The sequence below is a fragment of the Abramis brama genome (genome assembly GCF_963993115.1).
Source record: "Abramis brama genome assembly, chromosome: 2".
NCBI classification, from domain to species: Eukaryota; Metazoa; Chordata; class Actinopteri; order Cypriniformes; family Leuciscidae; genus Abramis; species Abramis brama.
Window position 1 is genome coordinate 58,852,012 of NC_139964.1, and position 8,976 is coordinate 58,860,987.

The window sequence follows — 8,976 nt, forward strand, 5'->3', positions numbered from 1 at the left end:
TCGAAAACAGCCCTAGAATATACAGTAAAGTGTAATTTATTCCTGTGATCAAAGCTGAATTTTCAGCATCATTACTCCAGTCTTCAGTGTCACATAATCCTTCAGAAATCAGTCTAATATGATGATTTGATGCTCAAGAAACATTTATGATTATTATCAATGTTGAAAACAGTTTTTTACATTTTTATTTCATGATGCTTTGATGAATAGAAAGTTCAAAAGAACAGCATTTATCTGAAATCTAAGGCTTTTGTAACATTAAACACTACCGTTCAAAAGTTTGGGGTCAGTAAGAATTTTAATTTTATTTTTGGGGGAAAGAAATAAAATAAATCAATACTTTTATTCATCAAGGATGAGTTAAACTGATCAAAAGTTACAGTAAAGACATTTATAATATTAGAAAATATTATATTTTAAATAAATGCTGTTCTTTTGAACTTTCTATTCATCAAAGACTTTTGAAAAAAAAAATTGTACACAACTGTTTTCAACATTGATAATAATAATGACTGTTTCTTGAGCATCAAATCATCATATTAGAATGATTTCTGAAGGATCATGTGACACTGAAGACTGGAGTAATGATGCTGAACATTCAGCTTTGATCACAGGAATAAATTACAATTTAAAATATATTAAAATAGAAAACAGTCATTTTAAATTGTCATAATATTTCACAATATTACTGTTTGTTTTTTATCAAATAAATGCAGCCTTGGTGAGCAGAAGATACTTCTTTTAAAAACATAAAATCTTACTGACCCCAAACTTTTGAACGTGTATATTTTGACACATAAAGCGTCTGCTTTAAGGGCCTGTTTCTATTTTTTTCACGCTATTTCTCTGCACATTCCTTGCGTTTCTTCTCCATCTCGCTGACTATTTTGACAGATGCACACTGACACTGCTGTATGAAGGACTAAAAATGACAGAACGAAAAATAAATAAATAAATAAATAAAAGTAGAAATAAATAAATAAATGCAGAAATAATAGTGAAAATAAATACATTTTGGTAATATAAATGGCTATTTCTGTATTTTTACATGTATTTATTTATTTATGCATTTCTATATGTATTTATTTATGTATTTATACATTTATTTATATATTTATGTATTTATATATTTATTTATTTATATATGTATTTATTTATACATTTATTTATTCCTACATTTATTTATTTCTGTATTTCCACATTTCTACATTTATTTATTTCTGTATTTCCACATTTCTACATTTATTTATTTCTGTATTTCCACATTTCTACATTTATTTATTTCTGTATTTCCACATTTCTACATTTATTTTTCCCTGCGCGTGTATGCTAATTGACCAATGGCTAAGCCACGCCCCCTCCACTCACTCGGACAAACAGTCAACATTCGGTAACAGGCGCTTTGGCAGCTGTCACAGTAGGAGACATTTCACAGGAGGCAATTGATGATTTTTTGGAGACAGAAAGATTATATATCATCTCGATGTCACCAAAAGGGCCTTAAATATGCATTGGAGGGTTATATTAATAATTTTATTGTTGAGAAGGTCGATAAGCTTCAGCTCCAGAACAAAGATTTACAGACAGTTCACAGTGTAAACGTTATAGTTTGGTGCTATTTCGCTTCAAACGCTCGCTTTATACGCGCGTCCTATTCGCTTTGGATTCAAAATGTTCAAGCGTCGAACTAGACGCGGATAGGCGCGAATTTGACGCTCTATTCGCGTTTGGTGTGAGCGCAGAATAATGAACAGGCTGCGATGTCAAGATTGCATTGCTGGAATGTGTGTGTGTGTTTGTGTGTCTGTGTGTGTTTGTGTCAGAGAGCGGGCGCGATCGAACAGTGGAAACATAAAAACATACTCCATTTTGTTCATACAGGACATAATTAAAACTGCAAAGTGTTTAGCCTACTTATATTTGTGTAAAACACAACATTGTACTTTTGTCAAACTGTAACCTACAACTGTCACCCAACCAAAATCACACACACACGCTGTTTAAAAGGCAAAATGACAAGAAAAAACATAAAAACGAATGAAAACTGATAACCGCAATGCATTGCAATGGACGAGGAAGCAGAGAATGTCCGAGTGTATTGGGTTAGCTATGCGTACTGTGATTGGCTCATCGCGTTTGGGGGCGTGGCTTAGCCATTGGTCAATTAGCATACATGCGCAGGGAAAAATAAATGTAGAAATGTGGAAATACAGAAATAAATAAATGCAGAAATGTGGAAATACAGAAATAAATAAATGTAGAAATGTGGAAATACAGAAATAAATAAATGTAGAAATAAATAAATGTATAAATAAATACATATATAAATATATAAATAAATAAATATATAAATACATAAATATATAAATAAATGTATAAATACATATAGAAATGCATAAATAAATAAATAAATACATGTAAAAATACAGAAATAGCCATTTATATTACCAAAATGTATTTATTTTCACTATTATTTCTGCATTTATTTATTTATTTCTACTTTTATTTATTTATTTATTTATTTTTCGTTCTGTCATTTTTGGTCCTTCATACTGCTGCACTCTCGCTCACTCGTTTAAAGCTGTGATTGGCCCAGCCCAGTGTCAATCAAGAAAATAACCAATGGGCCGCTGATCTACGTGTTTCATGGGCTGGTCTGTCAGAAGAAAAAAAAAAAAACCTAACGCTGACTTTTTCTGACCAATGCATTACACCGGCACAAACCCAGCGCCGCCAATTAAGCAAAACAAAACAAAACGAATGGGCCGCCGATGTACAAATTTGATGGGCCGTTAAAAAGAAAAAGAAAAAATAATATTAATAAAAATAATGTTTGAGTATTATAAAAAAAGCACCCAAAAAAGCACGTCGGCCCACCGGGAAAGTGCGCGGTATGCCCGTTGGCCAGTCCAGCCCTGGTTGTACAAGTTGTTAGCACTAGTAGAAAGAGCCAGAAGCCAGAAGACCATGCAAAACATTACCGACATAAATACAAAAAAAACAAAAACAAATGACTAATTTTGCAGATTCAACCACTGTATTGCATAGCCTACCTGTTAATGCGACAGCTTTCGTGAACTGTCGTATACTGTGAGTGATGCTGCGGAGCGAGCGGGAAAACCTGGAGTGGATTAGCGGAATCAGCGGAATGCTTTGAGCGGAGCGGTGGGGGTGGGGAAGAGGGGCACCTCAGTCGATGAGGGCAGAGGGGCAGTGGCTCTAGCCACCGGGCCACCCCCCTGTGCACGGACCTGCTCCACTTAGCCTATTTAAAGGAACACTCCACCGTTTTTTCATATTAAACTATGTTATTCCCTTAACTAAGACGCACTGAAAAAAATGATTATGGCCCCAATTAAATTAAGCATAATGAAATTTTGCTCATTTAAATTTAGTTGTTGATTTTAATAAAAAAAAAATCATTGGTTTTATGAGAATGACATGCATTTTGAATCAAGCTATGTGAATTAATTAAAGTCACTTAAAAAAAAATAAGTTGGTTCTTTGCGCATGCGCACATCTTTGGCGCCTTTCCAGTCAGCTTCTTCAAGCAGTGCAAGAGTCGGAGTTTAATTTTTTTGGAGGTGGAGTTTTTTCATTCCATTTGCACAGTAAGTAATAATTCTTATTATATATCACTGTTTATTACAATACATAGTTTGTTGGTTGTATAAAGAGTATAAAATGCTCTGGTTCAGATTCAGAACATGTATAGCAGCTAGACAAAAACACAGCGACCGTCACATAGCCTACTTTGCGCGCGCACACCATAATTGTTCAAATATTACTGATTTTATGTCACGGTATGTACTTTTAAGATATTTTAGGCGAGAATGTAGTTTTATAACCTTTAAATATGGTCTTTGTTTATAAAGATAGCTCCTAAAAATTGTTCAACGTTTACTGAGCTCCAGACCGTCATCCTCCGAACAGACTGTTAACGTTATAACGTTACACCCGGTTAATCTGGTTATACCTAAGTCCTTCAAGAATTTGCTGCGGCTTCTAATGTGTCTTTGGTGGTTACACGTGAGATATAAATCGTTCTGGACGGGTAATATTTGATCTATTATTTCTTTTAGAGCAGCTGGGTGTTTTTAGCCGAGCGCCTGGCGTTTTCAGTGGCTGAAAAAGACTTTGGTGAACTCGCGGCGCAAACACGTCAATTTAGCGTGTGCTTACATAGAAAAACTATGGAGTGGAAAACGACTTCTGTGGGAAAGGCCTCTAAGTTAATCGTTATACGGTTTGCATGTTACCGAAAAATTAAAACTTCAGTTAGCGATTATGGGTTTTTGAAGCAATGAGGGGGAGATTGTGTTTCTGCTTCCTTGTAAGTTACTTTGTCAGTCAACGACTGTGTGTGCTGTAGTATTTTATAATATGTGGATAATTTCATATTGGTAAAGTTCAAAATATAGCATTGGATTTCTGAATCTTTCAGTGACACAAGTTAACAATAGGGATCCTGTAAATATGTACCTGTAATTATGATCCTGTGATTTAAGCAAACATCTTTACTACTGAAACATCTCCTATTTTCGCTAGTTTTATTGTGTGGTTGTGGTATGTTCAGTATATATCTTGAACTAACAATAATAATCATTGTGTGCTTGCTTTCATTTGAGGTGCTGTCTGCGCATGCGTGACACTGAGGTTCCAGTAAGTAATGTTTCATTATGGAGCATCATTCATTACAGTTAACAATCTATTGACTGGTTAAAGAAAATAGTGGTTATGAAGCATAATATAATATGCTCAACGCTAAAGCATTTACATTTGGTTACATTATGCTTTTTTTATCTTTACTACTGACTGAGACAACCCCTAGTTTCGCTAGCTTTAATGGTGTGGTATGAAAATGTATCCAGATTCCAGAACAAACAATAATAATCATTTTGTGCTTGCATGCTTTCATTTGAGGTGCTGTCTGCGCATGCGTGACACAGAGATTCCAGGTTCACGTTTTCAGTCCAGTCCCAGAGTTTTTTTTTCAAACGATTTGCACAGTAAGTAATGTTTCATTATGAAGCATCATTCATTACAGTAAACAATCTGTTTACTGGTTAAGGATGTGTTTTTTTTTGTACCTTAGGTCGACATTGGATGTTAAGTTGCTGGAGTTTTATTATTCCAACACTTTGCACAGTAAGTAATTTTATATTATTATAAATTAAAATTATAATAATTATAATATATACATTTTATTATTATCATCACTCATAGTAGGGGTCTTAAAGGGGTCATGAACTGCATTATTTTGTTTTATAAATGTTGCAAAGGTCCACTTGCAATGTCAGTATGATTTTACTTCAAAAATTGCCATAATTTAGAAATAAAATCAGTTTTTCCTTCCCTGATTCTAGCCCTCTGATTTGAACGCTTTGCTGTGAGGCTTAAGTGTAAACGGAAGCAAAAAACTAAATGTAATGTCCGCACACTGATATAACGGCTCCTTAGACATCAGACATTACGTTTAGTTTTTTGCTTCAGTTTGCCTCCTTTGTCCTGCACCTGAGCCCAGTTTGGGTTTGAGGAACTTGCACACCTATTTTGTATTATGGCGCCTTTCCATTACCAGTACCAGCTCGACTCGACTCGACTCGACTCGACTCGACTCGACTCGACTCGACTCGACTCAGCTCGGCTCGGCTCGCTTTTCGCTCCGTTTTCCATTGCAGATAGTACCTCCACAATAGTACCTGGACGTCATGGCGACGCCGCAGGAAACTGCCGTGACTTAATCTTTTACGCGAGAGACACACCCACTACCCACACACACACACACACAGGGCAAAGGAGGAAATCGAGTGTATGCTGTTTTTGGATGTTTTTGTTTTTGCTGTTTTTTATTCAGGATACTCCGTCTGGCGCGTGCAATGATGACGCAGTGAATAGTGACGATTCTCTCTGACCAATCAGCAGTCTGCCGTGTTTTCACGTCACATTTTAGTATCGCCTCAGCTCGCCTCAGCCCGCTTAGAACCTCGCCGGAGGTGGTACGAAAAAAAGTACCTGGAAGCAGGTACAGGTACAACTTTTACACAGTGGAAAACCAAACAGAGCCGAGTCGAGTCGAGCCGAGCCGAGCCGAGGCGAGCTGGTACTGTGTAGTGGAAAAGCGCCATTATTGACTTAAGTGTAAGCACCCACTGATTGCCTAACAAGCTATTGTATATTGCATTTTTCTTCAATATCGTGCAAGCCTAACGATGAGCATTGTAGCCGATCACAGACATTATGAGAGTGTGAATGCTGTGATCTAGTCATTGCAACTTGATTTTTGCGCTCACAAAGGATTTCATCATAACTAACAGTGCAAACACAATGTAAATAAAAGGTTAGTTGATTATAATGGGACATTTGGCAAGAGTCCAGATTCAGAACTCACCTAAAACTTGCGCTGTTTGATTGACAGCTCCAGCGATTTTAAAGGGAGCGTTCTTTGATCGCTTTCTATATATAATTTAATCAGTTTAAATAACAGATTGTTTTCATGCTACTACCTGGCACTGCACATTATTTTGCACTCTTCAAAGGCATGTTTATTGCTTAGTTGCTCAATCCAGTGTTAGCGTCAAGCATGTTATTTACCTACTACTTTTCATGCGCAAATCAGTTTTAGCAGGGCCACAGTGGTAATGATGTAGTAGGCGTTGATCTTCTGCGGTCTTCTCGAGACGGTCTTTTACCGGTATACTCCCAAACTAGTTGTTTTCTGAGCTTAGTTAATAACAATAAAAGCTGTTACAATTATAGACAAACGCAATGTGCTTAAGATACCAGCACAAACACTATATAATTTATGAATTTTGTAAATGACTACCTAAATGATCCACAACTGTTTTGTGTGTGTGTGTGTGTGACAATTATTTGCCTTTTTTGTCCAGAGCTGTTAAACTGCCCACTGTTCTTCAGAAAAATCCTGCAGCTCTTGCAGATTATTTGCTTTTCCAGCATATTCTATTCATATTTAAAAAAAATTAAAACATCTTACTGTTTTAATAATTATATGTTGTGGTCCTAATTTCCTTTGATTGTATAGACTTTTCAAACAGTTATGAATCAAAAACAATTTCTAATAACAGTTTCTTGTCATTTAAATATAGGACACTCAAAGAAATGAGTTCTTGGAAGACCTGGCAAACATCACCATGGGCATCACCGTGATTAAAAAGGAAAGGGGAGTTCTTGGAGAGTATGATGACATCGGCATTGTTATTGAAGGAGAAATGATTCTGGAGCAGATTAAATCTTTTGCACAAGCCTGTGCAATGATGCTGGGTGCAATCTATGCATTTGATTTGGCATACCCAAAAGAACTCAAGTACTATTTTGAATTTGTTCAGAAAGTCATTCTGCAGATGGATTCTGAAAGGCTGTCCTCCAAAATTTCAAAGACTGAAAAACAGTGTAATGCTGTAATCATTTTGCAACATGCATGAGTGTTCAGCCTCATGAAATTTGTTGCATGAAATGTGAGAACTTTGTTTTTAGGAGTTGTACAGTTTTATTGATTCACAAACAATGTGCTGTTGCCTGTTTCCACATGTGATGTATTTTTTATGTTTATGAATATGCAATGTTATTTGTTTGAGTTATATATCTGGTTATATACATTTGAGCTTTTGGCACTGTTTTAATGATTCAAAAACAAATGTATTGTGGCCTATTCCCACTTATGATTTTTTTTTTTTTTTAATTCACAAAGAAAAGGACTTATTAAACGTTCACTACATTTGATGGCAGTCATTAAAGATAAGTTTAAAATATTAAAGTAATTTCTCTGTGTATTTGAAAGCCATTTAATAACCTCATACTGTCAATTAAATACCTCTAGACGTTTAACTAGTAGATTTAGCTTAATAATTTTGACTACTCAATAAAAATAAATAATTTAAGTAGAAGTAAGATGATTAAACGGGTGGAATTACAACAAAAATTTGATTAAATTCAACTTAATGAGTTTAGTAGAAGTAACATGATTAAATAGGGATGGAATTACAAAAAATAATTATACTAAGGTAACTAAATAAAATTGATTAAGTCCAACTTAATTGATTGTACCTACATTTAAATAAATGCATTGCGTGGAACCACTTACGATAAAAAAATTGAGTAAATTCAATGAATCATTTTTTTCAGTGCGAGTTGACACCAGGGTTATTATAGTTTTGCATTTTTCATTAGTTTTTATTTTCATTTCGTTTTGACTTTTTGTTTTCAAATTCAGTAAAGTGGTTTTTTTTGAAAATGCTTAGTTTTAGTTTAGTTTTTATTAGTTTTAGTGTTAGTTTTAGTCTTTTTTGTAAGGTAGAACCGGTAGAACCGGCCCCACTCGCTGCAGACACACCCTTAAGCAGATGCATAATCGTTACCAGAGGAACTGAGCTGAGCGGAGTTTTGTCGGGACACGCACCGAGAAATAATTGATAAACCAAATAGAAACTTGACACTTAGATAATGACAATAGTCTCCTATTGAAGGTGAGTAGCCTACTGATTTTTCGTTAATATGCTGTATGTTGTGTATGCGGTAATTTAGGCTTGTATTACTTTCAAGGCATCCATTTAGCATCACTAGGTTTTGGCATAACACTGTCACTACAATTTAACAAGATCTAAAAAACTGAAATAATTTCCGACTAACAAGCGCGAGTCAGTCAAAAGGTGTTCGGTGGTGGGGAACAGTGAAATTGTAATGCGTCGCTGATAGTCTGTGAAGTAAAAAAATTGGTAACACTTTACAATAAGGTTCATTAGTTAACTACATTAGTTAACATTAACTAATAATGAACTGCACTTATACAGCATTTGTTCATCTTTGTTAATGTTAATGTCAACATTTACTAATACTTTATTAAAATCTTGTTAACATTAGTTAATGCACTGTGAACTAACATGAACAGACAATGAACAGCTTTATTTTTATTAACTAACATTAACAAAGATTAACAAAAACAGTAATAAATGTATT

The 8,976-nt window shown here is 34.9% G+C and overlaps 1 long non-coding RNA gene across 2 annotated transcripts; it reads left to right on the plus strand.

The window, feature by feature from the left end:
- The first annotated feature begins 4,060 nt into the window (after positions 1 to 4,060).
- On the plus strand, positions 4,061 to 7,780 carry LOC311078047. Of its 2 annotated transcripts, XR_014605034.1 has the most exons (4): positions 4,061 to 4,662; positions 4,924 to 5,009; positions 5,096 to 5,148; positions 7,110 to 7,780. It is a non-coding gene; the product is annotated as an uncharacterized lncRNA (long non-coding RNA). The 2 variants fall into 2 exon arrangements; XR_014605033.1 differs by having other exon boundaries at positions 4,061 to 5,009.
- The last annotated feature ends 1,196 nt before the right edge of the window (positions 7,781 to 8,976 follow it).